General features: G+C 38.7%; 1 protein-coding gene and 2 long non-coding RNA genes across 3 annotated transcripts in view; 1 reads left to right on the top strand and 2 right to left on the bottom strand.

Moving 5' to 3' along the window:
* Nucleotides 1–11,181, bottom strand: part of LOC135489248 (uncharacterized) — a 29,951-nt gene extending 18,770 nt beyond the window's left edge. Inside the window, exon 1 of the mRNA XM_064774508.1 lies at nucleotides 11,042–11,181. The gene's annotated coding sequence lies outside the window, so the exon portion shown is untranslated. The remainder of the gene's footprint in view (nucleotides 1–11,041) is intronic.
* Nucleotides 7,322–7,500, bottom strand: LOC135489261 (uncharacterized). Its single transcript, XR_010447120.1, has 2 exons — nucleotides 7,417–7,500; nucleotides 7,322–7,372 (listed from the first exon to the last, which is right to left on the bottom strand). It is a non-coding gene; the product is annotated as an uncharacterized LOC135489261 (long non-coding RNA).
* On the top strand, nucleotides 7,736–9,345 carry LOC135489262 (uncharacterized). The gene is made up of 2 exons (XR_010447121.1): nucleotides 7,736–7,922; nucleotides 8,338–9,345. It is a non-coding gene; the product is annotated as an uncharacterized LOC135489262 (long non-coding RNA).
* Nucleotides 11,182–14,405: the final 3,224 nt, after the last annotated feature.

Genomic DNA, 14,405 nt, shown 5'->3' on the forward strand with positions numbered 1-14,405 from the left:
CGATTATGTCACAGTGAAAAACAAAATGGTTAATTGGTCTAAAATTGATGGGTTTCTCGCTTACAACATCATTCTTACTTTTATTGTCTGAAGGGTAAGGCCATTCTGTTTTCATGCCAAATAACTCATTGCTTTTACCAATAAAATAGATCTGATAATGCACCTCATTTTTTCTCTTTAGGAAGTGTAAGATGGCCTTACCTGTTGGTTCTTCAAGGTCAAATCTGACAGCACCTCGACTCATACTATTTTCTTTCAACTTCTCCGCAAATACTTTTGAAAAGCTCTGTAGGTCATAGAGACCATCTGGTAGCGTAATCTCTGCCACATCAAACCCCTTAACTTTGATTCGGTTATTCTCCCTGGCCGCACTGATGTTGTAAAATGTACAAGGTATTACTGCAAAAGTTAAAGTGATGCTACATGCATCTTGAATTTCAGTCTTGAGATTGACTGTTAAATCACTTGAACTCTGATCCGGGTAGTCGCTGGAATCGATGTTCATTACAGTTACCATTTAGTTAAGTAAATTATTCTTACTTCATAATATTTCTGGGTAGGATTCCTTGATCGTAAAGGTACTCTAATGTTCCATTACTAATAGCTACAGTTCCACCCAGTTTAATAATTTCCTCTAGGTTAGCCTGACTTGGGGGACCGATATTGATTTTCAAGAACCTTTTCAGTAACATAGAGTAACCAATTGTTGTTGATGCCAACAGTAAACTTTGATACAGTGTATTTATGATATCTTTCTTTCCAGGTGTATCCATTTAATTAGGATGAAAATCTAATGTTGTAGCGAACTTTGTTCTTGCAGCACCTTAGTGCTGGAGTGAAGCAATCTGAGAATTCTGGATGTTTACCTGGGCATCAGAAACCACGAATATGTGCATTTTGTATGGTCCCTTTCCAGATTTCTTCGTAATAGATAATTGAATACCATCTTTTGTGTTCTGGAGCTTCTTTCCTGATCCGTGTAATCTATTGTCTTTAGAAGTTCTCAGGTCCAACCATAAACCATAGTGATTAGAATCACCATAGTATTTCTCCATTGTCATGTTACAGTCATGAGTTTTCTTCAAATCTTCAGACATGAAGTGTTTCTTGATCTCCTCCCATTGATCCATCATTCTCATTCCTTCTGGGAACACCTGATTGGCAACACCCTCAATTGTGATTTGTACTTTACTTATGTTAGGGTTTTCAAACTTCTCTGAATCTCTAGCTCCATCTACATAGTCAGACACAAATAATAACAATAATCCTTTAATTGACATTCTTGGAAAGTTGATGTTCTCATTAATCAGTGTTTCATTAGCAGTAACATTAACTGTTTTAAAATGGTCTACCCAATCATAAAATATCGAGAAACCAGAGTTGTATTTGTTGCTCAGTTGATTTGCAATCATCTTATTAGTAACCGTGTCGTATTCAAAACAAATATTTTCAAGTTTGTAGCCCATGCTAGCTGTGGTTGTGGTGACTATGATTTCCTCCTTTGGTGCTAAAGTTATTTCAATAATCACATCTTCTTGAATTGGAAACTTGTAAAATGGAGCATGATGATGGAATAATTCAAAATCTAATGGTATTTTGTACTTCTTATCAAACACTTCCTTTAGTGTCTTTTCATTAGCTGTTTCACCAGTGACATCAGCTTCAGCTACTCCCGATCGTAATTCTCTAAGATTTTCTGATTGAATACCCTGAAAAACTCTGTCATTTCTTTCTTCTCCAGTTAGCCACAGATCTTTAAATGTAGAAAAATGGCTGTATTCGTCAAGGTCAAATATCTGATCTGTTCCCCACTTAACCACCATCATTGAGATTAGATTTCTACCAAGATTATTTACAACACTATTTTTAGAATCACCAGAAATGGTTACATCAGCAGACAAATAAAGAGATTTAGGTACAAAAAATGTATTCTCTCTCAGTGCCGGTATTCTAACATACAAAGTTTCTTTGGGATTAGCAGAAGAGGGATTATGAGTAATGATGTGATGCTGCCTCTCAGCTTTCAAACCGAGTGGAATTCTATGTGCTCTATCTGTATTTAATAAATAACAAGTGGCCATCTTGTATTTATTTACTCGTAAAATTAATAACAGTTCCAAGAGCAGGCCTCTAAAAAACACTTGCATTGACTACCAGTAGTTCAAAATTCCCGGCCATGACGTCATCACATAGCTCACATATCATTAGGGAAAGCACTTGGAGATCTGTCATTTCGCCATACTAGCTAGCGAGACTGTTACAATGTTGTTTTTTTTGCCTGTTTTACCGGCCAATAATGCTTCGATGCTTACATTTCTGCTCTTAATAGCTTGTAGAGAATATTCCTAAAATATTAATCTGCGTGTCTAGTAGTTATGCTTGGCTTAACACGCTAAATATCCCGGTTTCAACTTGTAAACAAAACCGCGTCAATATGGCCGTGTTACCGTGGTTGCATTTTGCATTAAAACAACGCTATTACTCGCTGTAATTGCATGATTAAAAAGTTATTAGTTCACCTAAAATGTGTAGATTAAGAGACAGGCCATTGGCAAACTTTATCTTAACATAAAACGCTATTTTCTGTGATGTAAACAACGCCATGCATTCTTCTGTGTACTGACGGACCAGTCCACTTTTCTAGAGGTGTGTTGGCTTGATCATGCACATACACTCTAGACGCAAGGGCCCAACGCGCCGCGTAGCGGCAAAAAAGCGAAGCTGGCGAAACATTTATAACGGGTCACCGTCACTTATTATTGGACTTATAGCGCATTTACGGGGTTGCAACTATTTTGCTTTATAGTGTCACCAGGAAAGAAAAGCATGCGACCTAACGCCGATCTATTTGTATAAAGTGATAATCGGAAGGTATATAGTAGGAAATATCAATAAAATAATCATTCCATTTCGTCTTTTGATGGCATTTTTTATTGTAAAAAATATATGTGTACGTCACCGTAGTCTCTGCAATGATAATTTTATCAGATCAGTCTCGCGCAAGTAGAAGTTCTTTACCTGTTAGTTCTTCACTTATTAGTCTCAACGTCTGGCGCAAAGCCAGACGTTTTCCATTACGATTTCACTACGATGTTTGACAAGAAGGAGCAGTGCGCGAGATATGCTAATGAGCAGACTTCCCTCGCTTGAGTTTCTGAAGAATGTTCCATATCGCGCTAAGCTCATCACTACTGATTATGACAGGCGTGCAACGGTAGGTATCTGCTCCCCAACTTCCACCCTAATACGATACAATAAGTTACCATTTGATGGGAATGGGACAATGCCCTCACTGTGTATGGAGTCATAGGGATAAGAAGACATTATTCATTAGTGTTGGTACAAGTGATTTTGCCCAAAAAGCATGCGCATTCAAAAAACAAAATATGCAAGGTAATCACGTACATGACCATGACGACGTGCAGAAAGTGCACTGGCCAGTGCATACCCTATGGCTATGTACTAGCAAACATGGTAAACATGAACAACATCATTATTCATCGGCAGTTCATTTTACTCCGAGCTTTTCCTGAAACATATAGCCATGATGATTAGGCCTACCATGTACCATGACCAATAACAGCACTAGATCATGTAGATGTCAACAAGTTCACATGAACCGTATAATCCCGCATGGCGCATGTGGGGCATGCGTCTAAACCAAAGCCCCAAAATCACTTGTTTTGGTCTATTTCAGTTTCACTTGTGTTTCCCCCGTCTCCCAGTCCATAATACATTTACAGTTTACAATCCCCGATCATGGCCCAACAAAAGGTCATCGGCTGACTAAAGGAACACAACTGTTCAATGTATTTATAGTTGAATGCGATCAAACTACGTCTTTTCAATCGTGGATTGTAAATTTAACCCCATGGGCCTAGGGAAGGCCCTATAACAATACTTTCGACACAGTTATTATCTCCGCTGCCTCCACCATGTTACACACAGTGCTCACTGCTGATTCTAAAATGCGCCACCTAGTCAAAACAGGACATATGTTCTTCTAGGAATAGATCTCTTTCCAATATTTCGTCATTCCACTATCGTCATCACCTCATCATACTTTCATTGACATTACAGGCACACATCCACAGAGCACTCTTCAAATCATCTACACAGTGGTTATCCAACTAGGATTATAAAGGTAATTTCTTAGCCCCGCACAGTGGGTTTCAGTCTTGATAAAGGGGCACTATCCAAAATAAAGTTACAAGAAGTAGTCAATAGGGGTCTCTCACCTCTCACTGTATGTCCACACTATTCACGCTTGTACGAGGAATACATTCAATGCTGAATCTAACAACACCCAGTGCCCTTACTCTGTATATTAGTCACTGGAAGATGGCCCATTTCACTCCTTTCTTCTACTTCACCTATAGTCTCATTGCAAACGCCTCAGTTCTATGATATCACATTCACTTTCAGCTGTCATGCAACGCAACAACTGTGCTATCTGCCATCGCACATCAACGAACAAGTGCAGCCGCCCACATTCCACCTCACGTCTGTCCGACCAGCTGCAATCCTCGAGGACGCCCCACTGTACCACGATTTCACTACGATGTTTGACAAGAAGGAGCAGTGCGCGAGATAGGCTAATGAGCAGACTTCCCTCGCTTGAGTTTCGGAAGAATGTTCCATATCGCGCTAAGCTGACCACTGCTGACCATGACAGGCGTGCATTGGACTGGTACAGGTTGGAATTGAACATTGAATATGCTGGTGGTGACGCTTTCTCATGAGAAGTTGGTCGTGACTGATGCAGTATCCTTGGACTTGTCCACAGCATCGTTCAATCATTGCTCTCTGAGCTGCCTTGATTCTGTACTTACCCAAATACTAAGACCAAACGCCTGTTGACTGTCCTTTAAGAGAGACTGGCGCCATGCCTACAGATATGACTGACCCCTATTGGCAAATTTGTATGACTTTATCTTGCCTACCTAGCTGCTGCCTATAGTCTCCCTTTAACTGCGGAACACTTCAAAGTCGATAAAATGCCATGTTCCACCTTTTAATGTGTTCAGACCGCCATTTTCAAAATAATCAAGTCAGGACACTGCCTTCTAGTCTCATAATAAATTTTGCTTTCCTCAATAATAACATTTCTTCTTCTTCAATGCTTTCATCATTCCAAACTTCTCCTCCTCGGACTTTTACAGGGGTACAGTCATGGCAATCAAAACCCAAATACTGAGACCAAATGCCTGTTGACTGTGCTTTAAGAGAGACTGGCGCCATGCCTAGTCTCTCTTAAAGCACAGTCAACAGACACCAACCCCCTCAGACTCAGAAACCACAAACGCCCAACCCTTCCTGCTACCTTAATACTTCTGGGTAGCATGCAGTCAATACGTGTCAAGCCAACTCTGTGCCAAGGCCTTTGATTGGCTGCCAACGTGTAACGATTTGATTGGCTGCATACAAGCCTTAATTAACATACATACACGTCATTACCCATAATTCCTGTCATCTTAGCAACGGACATGCGCAAACGATGACAGTTTTGTTTTTGTTAGCAACCGGCAAACACTTGTTTGCTCGTTGTACAATGACAACAATCTCAACTTCCTTGGTAACCGGCAAACACTTGTTTGCTCGTTGTACAATGACAACAATCTCAACAGGAAGTTGTCATCCTTGGCAACCGATTTTCAGCGACATCTTTCATTGTAACATGTAACTAAACAACCGACGCAGTAAACAAGCTTGGTATAGGCCAGTTTTCATATGTTGCCTTCACCGGGAAACGAACCACGCCAAAACATGGAAGTGTGGAAGCTCCATGCCTTACACACTCGGCTATTGAACTTTCTACTAGATCAATGACATTTATGCCTATTTAACAGTAACATCTGTTTAAGGTAACATCTGTTTAACATTAATTACGTCAGTGCTGCCATCTGTTAACTTTGGTTTTTCCTTAAATTTTGGATAATGAATACAGTAAAAAGGCCATTTATTTTAAGGAATTAACCCATTGAGCTGTAGTATTCCCTAAGTAATATATATATGAGGCGGCTGGTTCTTAGGGGTTTCTAAGCTAATTTGAAGCAAAAAGGCCTGTAAGGGATTTTGTCAAAATAGCTTCAAAATACCTACATTCCTATCACCTCATATATATATATTACTAATGATGACACTAATTTGAGAAATAAGTTTCGAAATGCGTTTTTCTACTCCACATCATCACATATTTTTGCAGTTAGCAGTTTAGTATGTTGTCAGTGCTAAATGGACCATCTAAGGGTATCATATGGTTCCATTCGTTGTCATATAATGGGATATTCCTATCTTTTTAATTTTTACAGACTACAACGAGTTTTATATCAGATTTAATTTTGCTTTCGCGGTAACAAACGTAAACAGTGTGAAAAAATGCAAAATGTCTCGACTTTTGTGATCAAACGTTAGCATGTAAGCTTATAGAAATCATATTTTTGTTTTATCAACATTTTTCTAATTTAATGTCACTGTTGTCTGATGGGATATTTGATAGTTTTGTGATTTTGAAGCCCAGTTTCTTAGTTTTTAAGATTAGAAAACGGTTTATTTTTCCCATCGATGAGCTTTTTTGCGAAATGGTGTGAGATATACCGTTCCAATATTGTCGAATAGCCCATTTGGCTTAAACCTTACATACACTTATGATGTGTATATTTTGAGTCATTTCACAAGATACAACAGTACAGTGGAACCCCGGTAACACGACCACCCAAGGGACTAAGCCGAAGTGGTCGTGTTACAGGGGTGGTCGCGTTAGTGAATTTAAGAATCATAAGTAGGTTTTCCCGCCAAAACATCGTCCTGCTGTGTGTACATTGACATGCATTAATGACTACGCCACCGGGTGATTCGATAATTTTGTGTGTATATTACGAATAAAAAATCATTTTCTTGAGTGTTTTGCGTTTAATTTGCAACTTATGTAAATGAGTAAATAAACTGACGAGAGCTAATTAGACCAAACATTACATTAAAACTTGAGCATGCTAATTAGAACAAGCATGTAATTCACACCATCGGCAGCTGCCCTTCTTGATGTCAAGCTAATATTCCCGCTAACATTGAGAGAGGTGATGTGAGAAGATGTTGAGAATTCTTCCTGATGTCTTCCTGCTTTAACATTAGCCAATTTGAACTGGTACTGATTAAATCATCTTTTTAATAACGTATTTTATCAACATTACGACGTAGTAAGCATTCTTTACTTTGAGTATCGGTACTCTTACTAATCAACATAATTTATTTGTCCTAAAAACTACGTGTGCATGCCTCTTGACATCATTTAATACTAAATGATGAAAAAACAAACCGTGAGTCGAAAAGAAAGTTTATTCTTCATTTTATTTGCGCTTACATTTGATCAAACCTTGGAGGAATTATACTTGAAGTATAGTTCCTCCAAGATCAAACTCACTTACACATCATTTATTTTCATATGGATTCCCATGGTCATTGTGTTCGAGGTGCTAATTATCAACACGGATTTGCGAGAAGGTGCCAATTGATACCATGCAGTCATGGTTGATTACGGCAATTAGGCCTCATGGTCGCGTTAGCGGGGTTAATTTGCAGTTTGGAACCGACCAAGCTGGTGGTCGCGGTCTGGGTACCGGGGTGGTCGTGTTAGCGAGGGCCAGTTAATGGGAATTAGAGAGAAAACCATTCGGGACCGGAGAATTTTGGTCGTGTTCGCGGGGTGGTCGCGTTACTGAGGTGGTCGCCGACCGGGGTTCCACTGTATATGTACTGTGAGCGCCGAATTTCCCAAATAGTTTTTCGCGCTCTTTTAGTCTAGCTCCAGCTTCCCTTACGAAGCTCGTTCCATCGAATCGTGATCTTTCGATCAATTTTGTCATGTAGTAGCCTTTCGAGATCTTTTCTTCGTTTGAAATCAAGTTTTGTAGAAGACATACGAGGTAACTATATGTATAGATTATATATCGCTATGTTCATTATGCTGACAAGATGATAAGACACTTTTATGGCGTGTTTTCTGGGTCGAGCCAAGGTTTGATTGTCCCGGTGACATTCAATTCCTGTTATACCACTTGGAGTGTCTTCAGATCCTGCCAGATATTGCATTAGTTTGTGATATTTGTAATTCACAGCTTGTTCTGAAAGAGCACTGTAGTTTAAGCTCTTTATTTAGATAATACGTGTGTGGTAAACATAAGTTTTGGGGGTAAAATGTTATTTTCGGTGAAGAAACCCCCCCGTCTGTTTTAGTTCAGATTTTTAACGATAGATGTCGCCACCTCCTTGAGGTCAGTGTATACAGGATTTCCAGTCATTGGGCTGTGGTTGTGACATTGTCTTTGTTTGTAATTTCAGATTTACGACATATTTATGACATGTATGATGATTAGTGGACTGTATGTGAAGACTTCGATGGTTATTTGGATCAATACAAGTTTAAACGTCCGTAAACTCTTGTCGATTTTGTTACAGAGGAGGAAAAGTTTCGCTTGGCTGCCACATGTACATATCACAAGTTTGCCATTGATTACAACCTGATCATGGATTTTTTGTAACAAATTGCAAACCGATGAGTGAGTGCATGCAGCTTAATTGCGACAATTGATTATTTGTTTTGTTTTGGCAATTAGCAACTTATCAAAGTGTACAACACAAATTGTTAGATCGTTCACATCAATAGTAAGTAAACAATTTATGTTGTATGCATTTGTATTTGATAAATCATGACCGCATGTAGACAGTATATTTTTTCGTTATAATTTTTGGTTATTCTATTATTGTTGTGCACCTCATGTCAATTAGTAGCTGAATTAAAATGGGCTTCATCATGGCTTCGAGTTAATTGCCCGAGAGAGCTGTGGGATCAAAGGAAACTTGCCGTGACCTGACTCTTTATTTGAAAGACTCTTGTTCTATGTATATGCATAGTCTTTCAAATAGATTATTAATTTAAAAGACTCTGGTACATGTTAATGTATCCAGTCACTACACCAAAACGACTCAAATCAGCACTATTCAGCACTCTATTCAGCATTGGAATTCACTGCCGGTCAGTATCAAAACAATATCTCGTAACGGTTTTAAGTATAGGTATAAGTATAGGTATATAAGTATGGGTATAGGTAAGTATAGGTATAAGTTATATTGTTTTCTAAATGATGTTGGCAATTTACTGTAATAACATTTTATTCGGATGCTTACATTGTTACGAATCCAGTCAGTCATCTACCTCTTTATACTTCATGCCAATTTTCTTTAAATCTGCCGCCATTGATGAAATGTTATTCATTATTTGTTAGGACCATAGCCCTTTGTTCAAACTTGTATGTATTTTTTATTTCAATAAAATTGATTTTACACCGGGATTCGTGTTATCATAATAGGCTTTTTCTCTGGGTACCATCACTCCTATTGTATAAACCGTAATATGCCCTTAGAAAAATTAATAGGCCTACCTGCCACGACAAATTACACAAGTAGGTACTGTATACCTATATAAAGGCAATAGAAAAATTCACAATTGATAGGTTTCTGAATCACTGACGCATTGATTATGACCGCGATCGAAATACCCGCCCAGGCATAGTGTTGGCACGTGAATGGCCTAACACAAACCTCTCTACTGGACTAACATTAATTCTTTGCAAAATCATGCCCAGCCCTAAAAGAGAAAATCTTGAAATCAAGTATTTCAAAAATATGTTGTTTGTTTCGAAATGTCAATCGGAAGCTGGGCACATTTACACTCTCGTAGGAAAATAAATTGGCACTGAGATAAGATAAGATAAGCTTTATTTCATCGGTATGAGGTGGAGATACATATAAAAACGTGAGCTATGGAGGGCTCTTTAACCGATATCTAACATAAAATATAAAAATAGAAGAACAATAGATAAATAATACATATAGGTTATCACAGATATTCATTAAAGGGTGAGACAATGTAGATATTAAAGGAACAGCCCTAATATGGTACTAGAATACTACATGTACTACACGTATATATTAAAAATGAGATTTAAAAAGAGCACATTGCACATTTACATTCTTCGCCCTTCCATGTTTTTAAAAGTTTATAAAAAATAGTAAAATTGTTGGCCTCACGAATTTGGTTAGGCAGGTTATTCCAAATCTTTGATGCTTCGTAACTGAAACTGTTTTTGCCATTTGTTATGGTATTAAAATGTTCGACCTGTACATTTATGCGACGGAGGTTACGTGAAGTTCCTTTCTTTTTAATTAGATTTCACAAAAAGGAGGGTCTTTGTTTATCTAGGATTCTGTACACTTCTTCGACAATAGTTCTCTGTCTCCGTAGATGCAGAGACACCGAATTTTCTACCGCAAGAAGTGACTGCCTGCATCTGATTCATGATAAACCAGTCTACAAGAGCACTACCGTCAGCCTAGCTCCAAGGTGCGTTTCATAGTAGTAAACTTGAAAATATGAAATGGTATTATCATCCACATAGTTATACAAATTTGTTAGATTAACCCATAAATATCTTGGAAAGTAAACATATTTCTGGCTCAACGTTATCGAGCAATTTTCATATTCACTGACACCGATGTTTTTTGTGTGAGGTAGGATGAATAAGGGGATGGCTGACATGAGTCATCATATGAAAAGCATTGAATGCTACGAAAATCGCGAGAAAGTTATTAACTACATGTAAAAATCAATTATCAGATTTTTGGTTTATCTCAAAAAAGGAAACTAAGACATTTTCATTTTATGCTTCTCGCGGAAGGGTTTAGAATTTATCCGTGTATCAAGAATTCATAAAGACTAATCAGTTCTTATTTGGATGTGGGTGAACATTCCAAGACTTCAAAGCAGCATTTTATTCTTGTGGACTAATTTTGAAATTGTGATATTTTTCATGATACTTTACTCGAAACTATTATTTCGGAATGTGATCATTCAAACAGTACGTTGAGCAGTGCCATGTTTATGAGCCAAAGACAACCAATTTCTTACAAGATTTAAGTAAATATGTTGTTTGTTTGTTTTTTAATTTTCTATAAAAGTTTACAATGTCGAATAAGTATCACTTACCGCGGTAGGCAAATACATGTATGTATATATCTCCACAAATCTCTCCCGCAAATCAAAGACCTCTCTATTCACTGAATATCAACCTGTCCGACCAAGTATTCTGGACTTGATAAACGTGGAAGGTAAACTTAACAGCTTTTCATTAGCGTTGTCCCAGCGACTTGGTTATTGACGAACTGACCCAGAAACCTCGGCGAAAATACATGTATAATCTTGTTACATTCATTCTCTAACATTGTCGAAAGGAGACATTATTTTTATCCACACTCCGTGGATATTGAACTTATTTTTTAACTCCGCCGTGACCCAACTTCAAAGCAATTGCAAAGCCATATTTCATTCTTACATGTATGAACGCCAAGCATTGCTGAAACCAGTTAATTTTTAGCAACACGATGAAGGTATCGCAAACATGTGCGTGGCAAGGAGTTTGAGATGGGTTGGCAGGCATGCTTTATTTTTTGCAAGTCCTTGCAAATATATTGGCCTGCACACAAAGTTTTATGTCGTTTTAAAGTTACATGTAATTTGAATATAAAGTTATTTATACGTGCCTTCCATCGCGCAGGTACAATCTGAGAAGATTTCTCGGGGCTTGCAACATTGATAAATCTAGTTCAAAACCCAGTTTATATACTTGCCCAACAATGTCAGAACACAATATCGAAAAAAAGGCAAACCACCGGATAACACATACATCATGCGCTCAGTGTAAACAATTTATTAGCACCATGGCTGCTATCACTTGATGCAGAACTTCTTAATTTATATATCTAAATTTAGATTTCATTTTACGCAATGCAGCAACTCTATTCTATTCCATTCTAAACAAGCAAACAACATTGTTGACATGGTGATCGTCAGTTGATCGATTATACGCGCGGCTTATTATAAACTGCGATGTGTGGAATGCGAAATCGCGAGATGCCAACCTCGGTGAGAGTACCATGCGCCACAGGATGTATTGCAAATATGGAACTTGAAAAGGCGAACACTCATGAGACCGAGGCTGTAGTAGGGAGCCAACCTTGTTTTAATTGGCCCATTGAAATAGACCCCGCTGTGCGATGTGTGGAGTTTAACCTAATTTAAAGCCTTGTTTCGATGGTCAGACTATCCCGCGCTATTTTTAGGGATGACCAGACGTTCACCAGTTGCATGCCCTGTGTTATCGGTCAATCATGTGTATGGTGACTTGTGCCGCCAGGCGTAACGTGAAAATAGTCTTGATACATGCAGCATCCTGAACCTCGTGGTATTATACTCACAGTATGTCTTGATAAGTTGCAAAACCTTTGTGGTGAAGATGAACATGCAGTTGCATTTTACATTTGTGTTGTCTTCGGCCCTACTATCATTGAATGGAGAAGTGGACAGCAGCATCAGAAATGGTGATTGTCATGGTCCAGGGAAGTAGAAAATCTCGCGATTTCTCATCTCGCGGTTTATAATAAGCCTACGCGCGCCCCTATATAATAAGAGGTGCATTTGGAACTAAAATTGCCTGACCTGTTACTCTTGTCTGCATGACCGTCCGGGTGAAGAAAGAGAGGACTCCATTACTTTAGGAAAGAAAATAATTTTATAAGCTGTATTCTGTTTTTGTTTCATTCACGTGTTACACAATTTGATCAATGCTGTGCACCTGCAGATTAATTCATTTTATTCATGAACATTGAATCCAAGTATTGAAAATGAAGTGGCGAGTGCAAAAACTAAAGTCACATGATAACGCATCTGACGGGTCTGAGATATTTAGAGCCAACATTTACCTCGTTGGACTGATGAAGTGGACTATTTTAGTTGGAACATATTTGCGGCCCAAACCCTTGACATTTTCCGCCTCAGAAGCTGTTTTTGGCCCAGACAAGATTAGTAGCCTAGATTTTGGACCAATCAGAACATCTCTTACGGAACGATCTCAGCAACTGCAGTAGTATCCGATTCTGAGCGACAATACGATTTGAAATATTCTCGACAATAAGATTTAAAATTGTAATAGTTCATGTTTTGCCATGGTGCAGGGGAAACAGGTAGATGAGAAGTTGCCAAAACAGGCGACGAGGTTGGACAACGTGCGATCGGCGTTGACCTTTGCCCTCTTTAAGTTTCCGTTTCAGCACTGTGATTGGGGCATGCTCTGAGAGCGTGCCGAGAAAACAGGAAAATCGATGGAATCCGTCATGGGTTTGTGGAGCTCGATAGTGGTGAGTCGGGATGTATTCGTAGTGTCTCGCTGACTTTAACGTAGAACGTCTAGGTCAGTCGATTCGATTGAACGACACCATAATAATTCGACGCATATAGGTCATGCACAATGCGCACGAGCTGTAGATAGAGTGAATAATAGTCTATAAGTTTATTCATAAGCGGCAAGATTGATACACTCAGATAGGATGGCCTAATATTGCTCCAGTGGTGACAGCTTTCTGTGGTGAGGATTAATTAAATCCAATGTTTTTGTGCGGTATTGGATGAATGTACACAAGTATTATACACAGCATCAACCTGCTTCGAGGTCGCCATTCAAAAACTACAAAAAACATATGAAATGCATTTGTGGACACTTATGCTCACATATCATTTCACTTGACACATCTAGCCATCCCTGGTCACCTACTGATGGCTCTTGCTCTATACGCAATCGCCGAGCAATCGGCTCAGGGAAATTTCATCCCAAGGCGGGAAATTAACGATGTTAACAACGGCATGTAGAAAACGCGGAATTCCGTGTAAAAATCCGCTGCGTTATTTATTGGTTTGCAGATAACGCGAATACGCCCCACCAAAAAGTCAGTGGAAACGAGTTCACTTTCAAGAATAATGGCGGAGTCTATACGGTTGACTGGTTTTCAAGTTTACAATCAAATTTGTCGCCATGCACAGATCGTCATGATCTGCCTTCCCCCATCACTATCTATGTATAAAACATACTGAGTAATTTAAACCACAGATACGCTCAAGTCGATACTAAAGTACCGGATATTTACCCAGAATTCCGCGTTTTCTACATCCCGTGTCAACAATATACAACAGGTCGACCATGCCAACTGTAATATAACAGAGTTCTGCACGACATACATTGTAATGCCCATCAAAACGTACATGAACATCAGCCAAAAAAATTTTAGGCATTTTAGAATCTTACCAACTGAGGTATGCTTTGTTGACCGCATAAATAACACAAAATTCTTTTTTTCTACAATGCTTTATCGGATACAATTGTTCCACGCCGTAACGGTGTTCATATTTCTATTCATATGTTGTCTGCAAGTGCAGTTAGGTACATTCAGCGAGTATGCAGATCGGGTCTTCCTTCCTACTGTCAGAAAACAACTGGAGAACTCCCGCTCGGGTGGATGTA

The sequence above is a fragment of the Lineus longissimus genome, chromosome 6, assembly GCF_910592395.1.
Source record: "Lineus longissimus chromosome 6, tnLinLong1.2, whole genome shotgun sequence".
NCBI classification, from domain to species: Eukaryota; Metazoa; Nemertea; class Pilidiophora; order Heteronemertea; family Lineidae; genus Lineus; species Lineus longissimus.